The sequence below is a fragment of the Eurosta solidaginis genome, chromosome 4, assembly GCF_040869045.1.
Source record: "Eurosta solidaginis isolate ZX-2024a chromosome 4, ASM4086904v1, whole genome shotgun sequence".
Classification (NCBI taxonomy): Eukaryota; Metazoa; Arthropoda; class Insecta; order Diptera; family Tephritidae; genus Eurosta; species Eurosta solidaginis.
The window spans coordinates 177530874-177548804 of NC_090322.1; the positions used below are offsets into that span (position 1 = coordinate 177530874).

General features: G+C 33.5%; 1 pseudogene; it reads right to left on the reverse strand.

The window, feature by feature from the left end:
- The window catches only part of LOC137250715 (uncharacterized), a 166969-nt pseudogene that overhangs the window by 7578 nt on the left and 141460 nt on the right, over positions 1-17931 (reverse strand).

Genomic DNA, 17931 nt, shown 5'->3' on the forward strand with positions numbered 1-17931 from the left:
TATATCATTTTCCGAATTAAAAAATGGCAACAAGTCTTGCTCTCTTGTACGGTAGAGAGTCACTTTCGTACCTGTAGCCTACAAGTTTTTTTCTTTTAATCTAGAAGCCAATACTTCTGCAGATTCCTTAGATAATTCAAGATCCCTTATTAGATCGTTTAATTCTACTTGGGTAAAAGTAGTTGGCTCAGTAGACGCTATTTATTCGATATCACTATCGCTAGACACTTCACTATTCGATGATTCACGAGTAGAATAAAATGTTGGAACAGGTGCTTCCTCTGAATGTGGTAAAGGTCTCTTAGCGGATTTAACGTTTGGATATATAATTTTGTGAACATTAGCACCACGCAAATCGACACAGCAGAAGTAACAGTCATCGAAGTGATTTGTTTGTTCTCTCCATTGCATAGGCACCCCGAATCTCATATGGCTTCTCTTACCATTGACCCACTGTCTCAAGTGTTCACAGCACATTTTGCAAACTATTCGAGGTATCCACGGCTTGTTTTCGTCTACAACTTGCAATTTAAAGTACAAAAAATAAGCAGTTTTTATAAAATCTGTTATACTTTTCCTGAATTTTTGGACTGTGTATTCCCCACAAATGTAGCAAAACACATTTGGGTCATTGACACAACTACCTCGTGATGAAGACATGGTACTGAATTATTTTTATTTAATTATAGAAAGGCACTAACACTTGAAACCGCACTCCCGAAAGTAATAATTACAGAAAATTTAAAAAATAAAGGGGAAGGAAAAAAAATTTATAAAATATAATTTTTTTTCACAGTATAAATGTACTAAAGTAGAAAATCCCAGGAAGATCTACGCGGATATAAAAAAGTTAAATGTCTTTGAAAACAGAATTAATAGGAAATTGTTTTAAAATAATTTACATATGCATTGGTTGACAAATTATTCGAGAAAGCCGTGATTAAAAATGAAAAAAATTAACAAAAAATTGAATTTTTCACATTATTTTTGCAATTTCTCTGATGTTTATGAAGATATATTAACATCTTGTATACTGATAGAAGCAGCGAAATGTACTCTTTTCAACGACATCAAAACTGATAGAATAAACAGAAACAAAGTTATGGGGCCATACATACCTTAACCTCTTGACCCTATCTAGAAAACTGTACGTAGCATTAAAAAAGTAAGTACACAGTTTTTTTCAGGGTACCGAGTACTACCAAATTTGGTTACAAGTAGAGCTGCACCAAACCAAAACTGTTATTTTGTTGACCTGTGTACCTAATCTATAATTTTCTTCCATGTTAAGTGAAAAAAATTTGCTCAACAAACCGATAAGCCTACGTTTATAGAAAATTAGTGGATTTAAAAATTTATAAAATTTTTTTTTACTTTTTGATTAGATGTGCTTTAAAAGCGTGTTTTTGTTTTTTTTTCTTAAACTATATTTATTCAACGTCAAACTCACCTACGCAGTGTCGATGCCGTCATACGTAAAGTTGGCATTACATTTAAAGTTGAACTTCTGCGATCTTCTTTTAAATGTTTCTGCCGCGTTGAATGTTGTTTTTGTTGACAATGATTGCTATTGTAATACAATGAATTGGCAGGCGGCATGCAACGTTTGTGTTGTTGTTCGCTGTATAATACCGATATACTTTCATTGTTCGTTGTTGTATGATTACCATTATTGTTATAGCCATGCAAGTGTCGTGCTACTGTATAATTTTGATGACGTTGTAGCTTTTGTTGGTGGTATAGCTGCTGCTGTTGTTGTTGCAATTGCTGCGGCTGAAAACCCGTAAACCAAATAAACTTTGTGATGTTGAAGCATCCCGACTAGATTCGTCTAGTAGAAAGAGGATAGGTGAGAAAAGAGTAAGAACGTACATATTCATCATTAGTTTCAAGAAAATGTAACAATAAATTTAAAGTTAGAATTTGAAGTATTTGGTGTTGACATTGTTATCACTCATCCATAATGCATTTAAAATAAAGATTTTATAGAAACCTTAGAGTGTCGTCTATATATGTGACCCGGTCTATGAAAAGGTAGCTTAAGACTCAAAAAAGAAATTGCGAGAAACAGCTGTTAAAGATAAACAATGTATTTCTTCAGTTTCTTAGTAGTAGTAATTTTTTTTGAGTCATAAGCCACATTTTCTTAGACCGGGTCACATATATAAAAATCAAATTCTGTGTGTGTGTTGTGTTCCCTATGGATACGTATTTCCCACACTTCAATCATCACCAAATATTGGCTATAAGTTCCTTCGATCAAGACGAAGGTTTTTCATATTTCAGAACTAAGAATTTTAAATAAATTTTTTTTTTATTTCACGTGGGCCACTGGGTGGTGCGAAAAATTGTGTATGTCAGCAAAAGTTACTCATACGACATGTACGTACTTAAGTGCAGAACTTTTGTTTGGTCATAGCATTGAATTTACAAAAAGTTAATGTGATTGCATTGAATGATTTAAAAGTTTTTATAAAATTTATGCATTTCATTGTCAAAATAGCTGTCTATATGAGATGATAGACAAAAATTGTGCAGATAAAATATTTTGATTAAGTTATGAGTTTTTGAGTATGAATTGTGTGTGACAAAATAAAATTTGAAAAAATAAAGCAAATAATGATAAATTAGAGGAATGAGGGATCTAAGAAAAAAGAATGAGAGAGGTAGAGGGTGTAAAAAAAGAAGAGGGGGAGATAAGGAAATTATAAAGGGTAAGAATTAGAAAAATTGGGAGAAACATTTTGAATATGATCAATAAAATCTTATATACTGATTGCTTGACTTTGAGTAACGGAAAGGAATGAGTTAAAATACACCTTCTCATTTATATTAGTATCTACCCAACCCGAGCAACGCCGGGTAGTCTGCTACTGCTTAATAAGCAACGCAAGAGCCGGTTGAATTGTTAAATCTAAAAGTTTTCGTATGTCCAAACTGGATGTTGGTATTTAGAATTAACGACCCCCAGGCATATATACGTATAGCCAATTCATTTGCTCAGCTGGAAAACTTTTGCAAATGAAAATTATATTACATGAATTTTAATGACACTTAATATATCACATTTAATGGAATAGGAAAATTGGTATATTTGTACATGTGATGGTCACTTAGACTGATTTAGTACATAGTGTTAACTAAGTTTACTCAACGACCAAACGATTGTGGCAGTGATTCTAAATATTTATTTTCTAGAGCTATTTACCAGGCCCTCTTTTTCTACTATCGTGAGTCGGCCAAGTTTGTTTGGTTATTCCGCAGGGATCCGTGGAGTACCAGTTGGTGACCGCTATCTCCTCGAACTTTCTTTTGATTGATGTGAGTCGTTGACCCATATAGTCATTACTACTCAATGTGCAACGACCTTTACCTTGAATATCTTAAGACGAGCACACCTTATTTCTATTGAGTTTTAGTGCTGCTGATATGATGCTAGCGTCTTCGGTCTACCACATGAAGTACGGGAAAAGCAACATCAAAAGTTTAATAAAAATTGTTTCAATTAGTAACACATTTTTCTAAGCGTCGTCGCCCCTCAACGATGATTTGGCAAACACTCCAACTATATTTCTGAAATGAGAAGCTTCTAAGTGCAAGTTGTCTGCTTTACAGCTGCTGATCAGAGTCGACATAAAACAAATAGGTCCAGTTCCACCAATTGGAGGTTTTCAGTTCCTTAGCTCAAACACCGAGGTTTAGCCCTATATTACTGTAAATTAAAAATCTTTGACAATATGCTTCTTAAATTCATTTAAATTTGCTCAGAAAATTACAAATTTGTACATATTTAAGAAAAATAAGAGCAAAATAAACATTTACATAAACATTTCGAAAACCACCACGTAATCATCATCAGGCAATTTCGTAAAGTTATCAAAAGTTTCGCCGAGATTCGAACCGCAAATGATACGGTGACACTGCAGTTGCCTTAGCCACTAGGCTATCCTGCTTGCATTTGTTTCCTTGCTTAATTCAGTTTATCTGATTTCTACACTAACAACACAATTGAGACATTCTGCCTCTATATTAATTTGTGTGTTATGTACATTTGTTGTTGTAAAATTTATTTTCGTTGCGAACGAGAAAATGGTACCATCGCAATATGCCAGTAAATGTTTCTTTTCTTCTTTTCAGCTTATCTTAGAAAAACATAATAATTGAATATTCAATTGTTATAAACCGGTTTTAAGCTCATGAATTCTTAAAATAATAAGTATAAATTGAACACACCATTAAAAAACAAATAAACATTTTTAAGGGCTTTTGTAAGAAAATACACATTTTCTCGCTTTCCAAAGCTGCTACCGAATCCTTTGTGCAAGTTTGTCTGAAGCAAAGTTGGCATGTAAAGCAAAATTCTACAACTGTTCAGCTATTGTACGTTTGAATTAATATGTACGAAACGCACATATTTCTACGGCTGAGAATGCGGAAATCAGCAAATAATAAATAGATTTTACCCCGCATTCTTTCAAAAACATATATGTATCTACATATGTTTATCCCCACAGACATACATACATATGTTTCAGGGTAAATGAACAACTACAAAAACGATTTGTTCCAAGGAAGCTTATTTTACTCCACCCCTCTGTTTGTTAAAATTTTTTATGGTTACTTAAATATTTCCGTATTGACGATTATTCTTAATAAAGAAGAAAAATAACCGAATGCTTTAACTAATCTTATTTGGGATTTAGGTCTTGGGGTTAAAATAACAAAGTTGCTAGATTTTTATAGCTTCAGGATGATTATGGTGTTGACTAGTTTCGCTTGTATTTAAAGAAATATCAAACTAAGCTTTTTATATTAGACGTTAATTCAACAGAAGAACATTTCCTCTATTTCTTTTTTTTTTCATTATTTTCAAGATATTATTTAGTACTCAATAATGGATAATATACGCTCTCGTTTTGCTTGTGAGTACTAAATGAAAATTTTTTTTGGAAAGTTCTTTTCCATAAGAGTTCCACGGAGTCCTCAAAGAGGAAGAACATCTTTGTACAACAATAGAACCGAAGAGTGGGCGTAAGTGTGCGAAAATGCCAGAACGTACTATCCATGTTTCCACATTAATGGTAGGAGTTGGGTCTGCTGTTTACTGTGTCGATCCAGAAACTGTCGATATTACAAGCTTTCAGATCACTGCAATATCTATATTTATAGTCAGGCAGCGATCAAAGCCATAACCTCACACAATACTAGGTCAAGAAGTGTCCTGAAATGCAAAGAAATATTAAAGAAACTTCGCACATGCCGAACTATAAAGATTTACTGGGTTCCTATTCATAAAGAGATAGAAGGTAACGAAAAGGCAGTAAATATCCCAGACTGTTTGGGAGAAATCAAAGATAGACAGAAGTTGCATATGACACATCAAGCAGGAAAGGCGCGGAGAGAAGCGTGGAGCTGCTAAAGTTCTAAGATAAATGTGCAAATGCGATGACGTTAGACTTACAAAGTTGCTCTAAAGAAAGAATACTTAAGGCTAAAGAAAGAAGACTTAAGGCATATTAGCTGGACACTGCCTTCTAACACTGCATGCTTATAAGTAAATTCTTATACATACATATGTAACAACAAAGGAAGGAAGTGCGAGCTGCGCGAATAAACGGTGGAGCACGTTCTGTGCCAAGGTGAAATCTCCAGCTACTAGGGGCGGCAGAGTTAAGTTCCAGAAAACTTCTATTATTTTTTTGACGTAAGTCCTGGTACCTATAGAAGTTTTTCAGTGTGGTCGTCAAACGAATTCTGGTAACACTATGGACAAATTCCATCTATTTGAGGTTTTTATTGACCGGTCAATTCAACCTAACCTATCGTCACCAGAAATAAATATTTGTAAAACAATAATTGAATCACAATTTTGTTTAATCGTTTTCCCTTTCACCAAGTGGCACTTGCTTCATTAAGAAAACATCTGTTTTGGCGTTTTTCTATTTTTTATTATATTTATTTAAAACTAACAGGGTACCCGGCGTTGCTCGGGTTGGGCAAATACTAATCTAGATAAGAAGGTATATTTTAACGCATTCCTTTCCGTTACTCAAATTCAAGCAATCGGTATGTAAGATTTTATCGATCTTCTTCAAAATGTATCTCCCAATTTTTCTCATTCTTATCCATTTCTTTTTTTACACCCTCCGCATCTCTCCTTCTTTTTCCTTAGATCCCTCATTCCTCTAATTTATCATTCTTTGCTTTATTTTTCAAATTTTATTTTGTCGCACACAATTCATACTCTAAATCTCATAACTTAATCAAAATATTTTAGCTGCACAATTTTTGTCTATCATCTCATATAGACAGCTATTTTTACAATGGAATGTTTAAATTTAATAAAAACGTTTAAATCACTCAATGCAATCGCTTCAACTTTTTGTGAATTCCATGCTATGACCAAACAAAAGTTCTGCACTTAAGTGCGTACATGGCGTATGAGTAACTTTTGCTGACATACAAAATTTGTCGCACCACCCAGTGGCGCACGCGAAAATGAAAAAAAAAAATATATTTAAAATTCTTAGTTCTGAAATATGAAAAACCTTCGTCGTGATCAAAGGAACATATAGCCAAAATTTGGTGATGATTGAAGTGTGTGAAATACATTTCAATAGGGAACACAACACACACAGAATTTGATTTTCATATATATAGATCATTTATTTTTGATTGTCATTTGTTACATTGACTATGAAATCTCACCCATCAAGCAAAACGTACTAGACTTTTGACTCCATTAGGCGTTCAATAACGCAATAATGTGAGAATCAAGAATTTGCATTTTCAAGTTCATTTGAAGAAAATTGGACTAATTATTTCGTTAACCATCTATGTGAAATTAGTATAACATAGCTGTGAATTTTGTACGTGCTTGCGCAAATACGGGATGTATTTTTTGAATAATTAAAAAGAAAAGGAAGGAAAGGAAAATATACGGAATGGAAAATATGGATTTTATGTCAAAAAGTTATCGCTAACGTATCGATATTTTCTTTGATAAAATTTGATATATTGATAAAATTCGATATTCTTTCGACACCTCATTGATCTTTTTTGATAACAGTTTGGTGGATTTTCGATATCCAATCGATATATTTTCGATAAAAAATCTAGACATTTTTGATAACAGGCCGATAACACATCGATAATTTATCTATAATATAACAACAACTCTTCGGGACCTGTTCTTATTCATTACAAGCCGATAACTCGTCGACAATAAACCAATGATATGCTGGAAAAGATCTTATATAAAATAACAGTTCTATAATTTATCGTTTTATAAAAGAATTTTTCCACTCTTTTAACACAATCCAGGTAACATAATACTGCACTAATTTGGACCTGGCTCTGAAATTTTCCTAAGTTGATTCCATAACGATCTCAAAATAGTTCTTAAGTAATCCCGAAATCCTTATATGATCCCGAAACACTTTATTTATTTATTTATTAGAGTGTGTACAAGGAAGACTTAGTCTTTTAGGCAGTACATCAATCTGGTTAAGCTAATATACGGAAATATTACAAAAAAAAAAAAAAAGAAATTTACTTATTCATCTAAAGATACAACATAATATACATAAATATATATATATAACATATATAAATACAGAAAAGTTAAATAAATACAAATTTTCAATAGTATATATTATTGTACATTCACTTAAAACTTTAAAGATTTAGAGTAACTTAAGAGTTAAGAAAAGAAAATGCTGCTAATTTGAAACATCCTGATTTTTTAATAGTTTTTGTTTTGGAGGGAAGTGAGTTCCATAGACAGATTGCACTGACAAAGAACAGTCTTGAGGATGTTGTGTATTTAAAATTAGGGACAAATAGATTTAGGGTCTAAGTGGACTGACACAAATTTAGTTTTTCGTGCAAATAATCATCAAATTCATCAAATTAAAACAATTCCGAAGTGATCTTAAAATGATTGCGGAATGATCCCAGCAATACAACAAAGATGTCTCGAAATTATCCCAAATTTATCGCAAAACTGTCCAGAAATTATTTAAAGTTGGTCCTGGAAATAGTCCCCGCATGACCCCAATAATGTACCATCGGGACGTTGTATGGGTTTTCTGTCAAAAATTTTGAAGATTGAAAATTATTTTTTGACTCATGTAATAACCTAAAGTCAAGTTTACAGTTATTGTTGATCCTAACAGAGCAGATGGGAGATATACCATTATCGAAACCTATATTGGTCGCAGAATAACAGTTTTAAAAAAACCTTAGGCAATAAATCACACTATACAATCTCAGGGATAGTGAGAAAATATCTGAAAATAAAAATTTGTTACTGAGAAAGTACGAAAAAATTCAAAAATAGGTATATCTCATTAAGAAAGACCTTTCTGTTCTTGGATATCGGTTATTATCCAAGATAAACCGAATTATTTTTTCTGGTTAACCATTAAATGCATATCTGGAACATAATAATGCCATAGTACAGTATCATATTTAATGACACTGTTTACACCATGGTCAGGGATATATTCACAGGTTTGTTGTTGTTTCATCGGCCGAATTGATTTGTAAAATCGTGGGTTCGAATCGAGTTCAAGGTCTTTAAATACATTTTTTGTTATTATAATTGCTATGATCAAAGCTGCTCGACCTCTACACTTCAAATATAAAAGAAAAATTCAAAGCACTCCCGTATGCGCTCACATATGAATAAAATTCATATGGAAGTTCTTGATTTTCATATGTAAGTGCAAAGCAGTGATACTTTAATATGATAAACGAAGACTTCGGTATGAAAAACCAATTTACACTAACAAATTCATAACTAAAAATTATTCAAAAATATTATGGCACTGAAAAAATTTGTATTGAAAATTAATTCATTAAAGAAATTTAAGTTACATTTAAAGGTTTGAACTCAGAGTTTGATATAAGACTTGGAACCTTGCATAAGCCTTTATTTTGACATTATTTTAGTGGTATATGGTGCGCGTCTTGAAATGTTCGAGAGCCGTGGTCGCAAAATATAGTACTTCGGCAATATCTCGCTTCCTATGTCTTGCTCGAGTTTCGCTCTTAGTTCGAAGTTGAACATCAAGAAATTCTTCACAGGTCCAGCCTGAAGTACTTTTTTATGGTCGCAACCATTTCTGAGTTAAGGCTCGAGCAGTTGCTGGAACTTTGCCTCGACCTAGATTAGATATTAATGAAGCGAAATCGTTCAAATATTGTATTTGGACTAAAATTTTAGTCACCAACAACATCGATTGAAATATTAGGAAACTGTCGTGGCTCCGCCATTTTAAGGCTCAGTGTTTCACCATAATTCCGAAGCTGTAACTGCGGTAATAACTCACGTATTGTAAAAAATGGGAAAGATGATCTGAATGTCATATTAATGAAAATTAGAACTGAAAATTGAGAATTATGTAAGTTTAGTTGCTCTTTAGTATTGTGATGATATAGTATTTCACGCAATATTTTAAGGAATCGATATATTTATAATTTTCAGCGTTTTGAACATTTAAAAATTTAATTTTTTTTTTCTAATAAAAAAAATTTTAGTGTATATACAATTTTGTACATGTAATGTGATTTACACTTCAATATAAAACATTTTGAGCAGCACTGGCTGTGATAATTTTTTTCTTAACTGAAAAAAAAAAAAAATTAACACGACGCCCGGTTTCGGTTACGACTTGGTTTTGTCTGTTAATCTTTGCTTTCATTTATTTCCTTTACATTTTTCCTTTCCTTTCGTTGAATTGCCTTGGGTACATAAGCATCATTAGTATCATCCACATCATTACCGCCATTGTTATTTTAATATCCCTTTTCTTCCTCCTATTCTTCAAAACTACATAAAAGCTCCGTCACATAAGCACTTTTTCATCTAGATGAGTTTAACAAAATCTTATGCATTATGAGTAGATTGCAGCTATTTTTATGGAGAACGGCAGATCGAGCGACACTAGCGCCATCTGACATGAAAAGGTAGCCATCTTCCAACTTTTGATGCAAGCAAAGCGTAAGAAGAAGAATTTTACATTTGATTTGCGGAAGGGCGCGTTCACACTTTGCAAGTGAAATTATTTTTCCCCCTTGTCGGTACTTTTCTGAAATTTTTTACAGTTAAAAGCTGCAATTTAACAAATGAATAGAACACAAAATATGTTATGAATGTTTATAACAGTGCCTCGGAAAATTTTGTATCTGAATGCGTAAGGCGAAATAAACTTCAATTGCAAGTCTAAAGTTCCTTATATATTTACAAACGCAACATCTTGCTGATTGTGGCGATGTTACTGAAATGCATAATACTATGTTCAAACAGAAAAATAAATTGAGGCAATTTCAATTTAAATTGAGTAGTGTTCATACAACTCAACTTAGCTTACACAATAGTAATTTGATAGCCAGTTGGCTCATCTCTACAGCAACAACATACCTTTGTTCAGAATGTCAAAAAGTGCGTGTTGGAATTAGGCGAATGGAATGGAATGAAAACATAAAACTTTGAAATTTTTGTGTGTTGTAAGAAAATGTGTTCAATGTTTTGGTTTCATTTTGAGTTTGCCATCCTCTTTTGACAACTCCTACTCCAGTGAAATGAAAAAAAATAATATCAGCTGATGAGATGAGTTAAATCTACTCAATAAACAAACTTTGCAAGGTTGTATTTGCAGTTTGAAACAATTTATTACGCAATTTTTTTTTAAATTGGCAATTTGTTATTACAATTTATTATATGATAAATTGCGTAATAAATTGCCCAAATGGTATAAATTGCCAATTTGGTGTGTGTTTGTACCTAGTATAAGATTGTGTTGAACGCATCTATATGAAAAACTTTATTGTGTCTCGGCCATAAGTTTAGATATAAAATTTTATTGAGTAGTTTTGCCTGAACTTAACGCATTCAATGAAAGGAGGAAAATCATTTTGCTGAAATTAGTCATTCTATGAAAAAATAAATGTCGCTCGCAATTTATATTAAAAATGTTCTGGGAAAATGCAAATGAAGTTTTACTTTTTCATACAGTTTCACAATAAAAATGAGGCTCAAAGACAGGTATGACGGTCAGTTTTGGTCTTTATAAACCGACGGTTAATTTGGGGTATCATAAAATCTCGAAATATGAAATTTTTGTTTTGCATCTGTTTACAATCAAACATGCGATATAACAAAATTGATTCAAACAATTGTAATTCAGCGATTAATTTAAGTGAAAATGTGTTTTAATTCAATTGATGCTAGACGCAATTACATTTAGAAATATTACATACACGCTAACTAATGTATGTATGTATGTATGTACATTAACGTGGGTCGATTAGTATGGACGAAAGTTAACCGATATCGCGCCATCGATTTTTCGATAGGATTTGGGTTCAGGAAAAAAAGTTGCACAACGCATACCCAAAAAAATAATTTTGAAGCCTGCGAAAAAAAATGGCGAAAGGGTAAATTTTTCGATCTAAACCCAAAAGATATCTTTTTTTTCAAAAAACTGTTGTAAAAACGTTGACAATAACAGTTTTTTGAAAAAAAAAAATATATATATATTTTTTGGGTTTTGGTGGAAAAATTGACCCTTTCGCCATTTTTTTTGCAGGCACGAAAATTATTTTTTTTTGGGTATGCGTAGTGGAACTTTTTTTCCTGAGCCACCGAAAAATCGATGGTGCGATATCGGTTAATAAATCGACACAGTCTAATGTACATATCTATTATTTGCGTATATTACAGTTACAATCAGTCGTTACTAGTTTACAACTAGAATTTTCGGACTAATATCAAACTTCTTAGGTCGTAAATGAACGAGCGGGTTTTATATGGTGAGTGTGCTTCTATATATAAACCTTTATCGTATTCTTATGTCTAAGAAACCACTTGTTGTACAAACTCTGTTTATATAACTTATTTTGTTTTGTCGATTTTCCGACTGGGTGGATAGATTTTCGAACGATAATCGATATTGATGATGGCACAACGCCGAAACCGGTTTGTCTCAAAACCAAATTTGACAAGGGATGACGAAAAATCGTTCCAATATACATCATCTATTTATGTACTTTTCGTTACCGGCTTACCCTTTGACCTGAAAATGCTGTGAAAAGCAAACTTTTGAATGGCTTTCCCTCAAAAAACCATATTTCGAAAACTAACAACGCTAGAGAGGAGCTAAATTATCTGTAGGCTTTTGGTCAATTCGCAAGGTATTTTAACACATTCTATTTATACTCAGCTGAGCAGAGCTCACAGTGTATATTAATTTTGTTCGCAAAACGGTACCCCGTAACGGCATAAAGAAATTGAGATGGATATAAAAAAAATAAATAAATGTAAGGCGCGATAACCTCCGAAGAGATCTAAGGCCGAGCTTCTCTTCCAATTTGCGTCGTGCTCCTCTTGATTTCCCCTACAATTTATGCCAACTCCGAACGGCATCTGCAAGGCAGATGAGTTTTCACTGAGAGCTTTTCATGGCAGAAATACACCAGGAGCGCTTGCCAAACACTGCCGAGGGGCGACTCCGCTTAGAAAAATTTTCTTCTAACTGAAAAACCTTATTTCTAAAATTTTGATGTTGCTTTGCCCGGAGTGTGAACCCAGGGCATACGGTGTGGCAGGCGGAGCACGCTACCATCACACCACGGTGGCCGAGATGGATATAGACTTCTATATATCAAAATGATACGGGCGAAAAAGGAGTTTCATTTAGCAATGTCTGTCCGTCCGACTGGCCGTAAACACGATAACTTGAGTAAATTTCGAGGTATCTCAATGAATGAATATCCCGGGGAGTCATCTCAGATTGCTATTTAAAATGAACGAAATCGGACTATAACCACGCCCACATTTTCGATATCGAAAATTTCGAGAAACGGAAAATGTGCGATAATTCATTACCAAAGTCGGATTAAGCGATAAAACTTGGTAGGTGGGTTGTCCTTATGACCCAGAATAGAAAACTAGTAAAATTTTGGACAATGGGCGTGGCATCGCCCACTTTTAAAAGAAGATAATTTAAAAGTTTTGCAAGCTGTAATTTGGCAGCTGAGTGTGTCATGTTCGGTTACACCCGAACTAGCCTTCCTTACTTGTTAATTATAGTCAGCTGTACTTGTACACAGGATTTATTATAACTTTGATTGGATAGCGGTTGGTTGTACAGGTATAAAGGAATCGAGATATATAAAGAATTCCATATATCAAAATCATCAGTTTCGAAAAAAAATTTGATTGAGCCATGTCCGTCCGCCCGTCCGTCGGTCTGTCCGTTAACACGATAACTTGAGTAAATATTGAGATATCTGCACCAAATTTGGTACACGAGCTTATCTGGACCCAGAATAGATTGGTGTTGAAAACGAGCGAAGTCGGATGATAACCACGCCCACTTTTTATATACATAACATTTTGAAAACACAAAAACTGATGATTCAGTAAATAATACACATAGAATGTTAAAATTTGAAAAGAGTTGAAGAAAAATTAACGAAATCGGTGAAGGACCATGCCCAATTTTATATAAAAGATTTTTAAAAGGGCCTTGGGCGAATAAAATAAGCTATATCTTTGCAAAAAGAGTTTTATAATAATGGTATTTCATTTACCAAGTGGATTTATAACAATAAATATGAAAAACTTCAAATTTTTAAAAATAGGCGTGGCACCGCCCCTTTTATGAATAAGCAATTTTCTATGTTTCGGGAGCCATAACGCGAAGAAAAATTAGTTCAGAATAGAACCACATGTATATGTATTATTGCGCAGCCTTGTAACACTATTAAGCACACAAAACAAACAACAACAGCATTTCAAGTGTACAGCTGGGTATGTAATGTTCGGTTTCACTTGAACATAGATTTCCTTACTTGTTTTTAAATATGTTTTTTTCTCTATAAAAATGTTAGTAAGAATAATAAAACAAATGAAAATTACAATCCCTGTACATTACACAGCATTAATGCCCAAAACTTTTCTTAGGAAATTTTAAAACAAAATTCAAACAAACGAACTCCAGCAGTGTAGAAACAAACTTTTTTCGAGATCTCAGAAGAAAATAGTTGCTCAAAGGATGTTTTTGGGTGGCAACTTTAGTTACTCGTACGAGCTTATGTTTGCAAATAAAATACAATAAAGAAAATATCTTTCATATTTTAGGTATATTTTTTTTTAAGTAAATTATGCAAATACTACTTAGCGGCTTTAATATTCAAAGCAGTTTGTGAGATGAAATGCAATGTTAAATTTTGTACACAAAAATGCTGCACGATACCCACATTTCTTCACCAACTTTTACTGAAACACGTTTTAAATTATATGAACCAAATTCAACTAGAGAGCTCAAGTAGCTGAAAGACCAACAAACAAGTTGCTTTAAACGGGCTAGAAAATCTGGTTCATTAACCGACTATGGCTTGTTGTTGTTATTGTTGTTGTAGCGCTAAAGACACTCCTCAACGGTTTTGGGGATTGTTATCGATGTTGCGGTAATAAGCATTATTAAGGTGCTAAAGAAATAGGATTCTCCACGGGCAGTTGAGGTTGACAATTAAGTTGGGGAAGACATAAATTGCGCTGGAAACTCCTTGAAAAGGTTGTGTAATGTATTAGCATGTATAAGTTCATCTATAATATAAAAATGAGTCGAATTTGTTGCTAAGCACGAGTCTAGAGAACGATTGGATCGATTTCGCTAATTATTTTTTAGAATATTCCATAAAGTACGAGGATGGTTGTTACTGAAAGAAAAATCATAAAAATTGTCTGAAAAAGTCTAAAAACAACACCTTTGTAATAAAAAAGCATAAAATGTTTGTTTACACAGCTATAAATTCAAAATGGATAGATCGTCTGGAATACCTCTTCTTTGCAGTAAAGCTTTGAAATATTTATCGTCGTTCTGGATTAAAAAACTTGATTCCTTTCTAATAAGACCAAAAATTCTTAAACAAAAGTACAATTTTTAACTAAAAGTGCAGTGCGTAACAAACACACCCTGTCAACTGTGCGAGCATACTTGCTTTGAGCGGGACGTTTTGCGTCACATAGCTACGCACCCCACATACATAGCATTATTGACCTTCAAGAGTAAATTTAAGCAGTGGTCGTCGGCTAGTGAAATAATTATTCATACGTTTAGTTGTCACTGAACAAGCAGAGTAGCAACATCGGATGAGGTTATTGTTTATTTGCGCATTTGGCAAAAAAACGCTCATTCGCAGAATGTTTTCATGGTTTAATGTTAACAATCTATTTTGTTTAAATGTTTCCTTAGAATCAAGCAATAAAGTAGTATTTGTATTTTTGCATTTTACTTTTTGTTTGTTAACAAATATGCGTGCATACGTTCTATTTCATTGATTTTTCATCAGCAACTAAACCACTACAACTAAGATGATTTTACGTTTACTCACACAGCCATAGTTTTGATTTTTGGGACCACTGGTCTATAGGTTTGACCATCTAGAACTGTTGTATCGCATTCGTGGTTAGTCAGCTATATACATGTATATTTTTAGTTTATGCTTCTCTTCTAGCCATATGCGTGTGTATGTGTGAGCATAACTTCTCTTAGCTGATGACTACATATGTGTATGTGAGATATTCTTCGTCGCCTTTTATGTACGTAAGTGTTGCTAGCTTTAATGTGTACATGAACATGCCGTTTTTTGTTGTTGTGATTATTTACTAACAGCATAGTGATGATAATATTCGCCACAATAGTAAGTGAAATTTGGAGTAAATATATATTCTATTAAATAAGAATTTATAGTAAGAAAAATTGTATAAATAAGAAAGTATTTTATCAGAATCCTTTTTAAGTCGTTGGTTGGTTCGTTGCTAAACTCCCTGATCGTCGAGACCGGGCCTAAGTAGCGCTCTAGGCGCCAGTATGATAAACTTTCTCCCAAATTACCGTATAATGGGCTTGGTTTAACTCGAACCATTTTGTAAGTTCCACAAACCCGTGGATGGCTGGATTTATGGAGCATTTTGATACCTCTCTTAGATCGATGCGAAATCGCCTAGAGTTCGGTACATGATATTTTTTAGACCTACGTTGGAATACGCTTTAGTAGTATGGAACCCGTGTTATGAGGTTCATTTTGATAAATTGAAAACTGTTCATAAACCATTCTTGCTCTGTGTGTTGAGCGCCATGGTATCCATAATGAAATCTTTCACCCTATTCAAGCCGTCTGAAATGTATAACCCTACCTACGTTACAGAGTCGCAGGGAAATGCTTGGTGTTTTTTTTTTTCATTGCGAAAATAACTAAAGACATGGTGGAAAACCTTGTGTGCTTAATGGGATTATACTCAACATCCCTTTCAGATCGTCTAGATACTTTCAAACACTTTCCTTAAGTACTTGTACATCCAACTGTGAAAGGTATGAACCTTTCCATTGTTAAAGCAAATAACTCGGGCTGATGACTTGGAAACATGATCTTTCCAACCTTCCATGTCGTGTAGTCCTCACTGTTGTGTGGTAATTGCTTATCAGCTGTGCGTGGTAACGTTCGTTACCACAGCTTTATTAATCAATTAAATTTGTTCGGCATCGCGTCCATCCCGACAACATATTGGAACAAATTTTAGGAAATTCTTATTATTTTCTATATTCTGCTATCGTTCAAATTGAACTGTCGGATAAATAACACAAATATTCGGTTGCTCAATATTTACTTTACTCTATTAGTAGTACTTCACAATTACAATACTCGCGTACTTTAATAATAGCGTGTTAAACTAAAACTGATTCATTATTTCAGAGCTTGCGCTGCTTTATACTCTCAGTTGCCTCGTTTGTCTATTTCTGAACTGTCGAATAAATAATTCAAATATTCAGTTGCTTAATATTTACTTTACTCTATTAGTAGTACTTTACAATTACAATACTCGCGTACTTTAATAATAGCGTGTTAAAATAAAACTGATTCATTATTTCACAGCTTGCGCTGCTATTATACTCTCAGTTGCCTCGTTCGCCTATTTCTCCTGGATCTAGACTTTTCGCGAGCAGCCTTCTCTCCTTTATATATATCTGGTATTCACTTTTGTCTTCTCGTTATATGCGTGTGTATGTGTGAGCAATTACTTCTCCTGCTCTTAGGTGATGGCTACATGTGTGTATGTGAAATTGTATTTGCGCTGTCTGCATGCATGTGTGGATGCTTGCTTTTATGTTTACATGAAGATATGGGTGGTTGCTTACTTTGCTGTTTTTATGCATTTATTTACTGCTAATTATCGCGCCTTACATTTATTTTTAAACGGTTTTTTTTTTAGCTTGAGTTGGCAGGCTGCACGGCCGTTGTGAACGAATCTTGTAATTAAAATTTAGGTAACTTCCCGATAAGCTACAAGCTTGAAACTTGGAATGTAGTTCAGAACCCGATGACAATGCAATAATAAGAAAAAAATTGCCGCTAGGTGGCGCATGGATCGCGATATTCACAAAACTCGTATTTGTGGTCCGATTTGGCTCATATTTGGAGCACATACTACATGCAAGAATAGAAAGCGACCTATGATGCCCGATTTGGCTCATATTTGGAACAAATATTGCATACAGTCCGGTAGAAGTGACATCACAATATTTTGGAGTTGGAGGAGGGACAAGCATATGTGGCGCAGAGTCGAGTAAAGTCTTTGGAAGGATTATGTATTGAGGATTTAGGTTGTAACAAATTGTCAGGAAAGAGTCCTTGTAATAATGAGTCGCTAAATGAACTAAATAGAATGAAAAATAATAGGCAATTAAATAAAGACTAAAAACTTGAAAATAAAATAATTAAAAAAAGTTTTTTAAGTTAAACGGTTTTATTGAAAACAATACTTACATTAAGTAGTAATAATACTTAAAGATAGAAAATAATTAGGTAGGTCCTAGGTACTAGTTATCACACTCCTCATCAGTCTAGGGCGTTGATCAG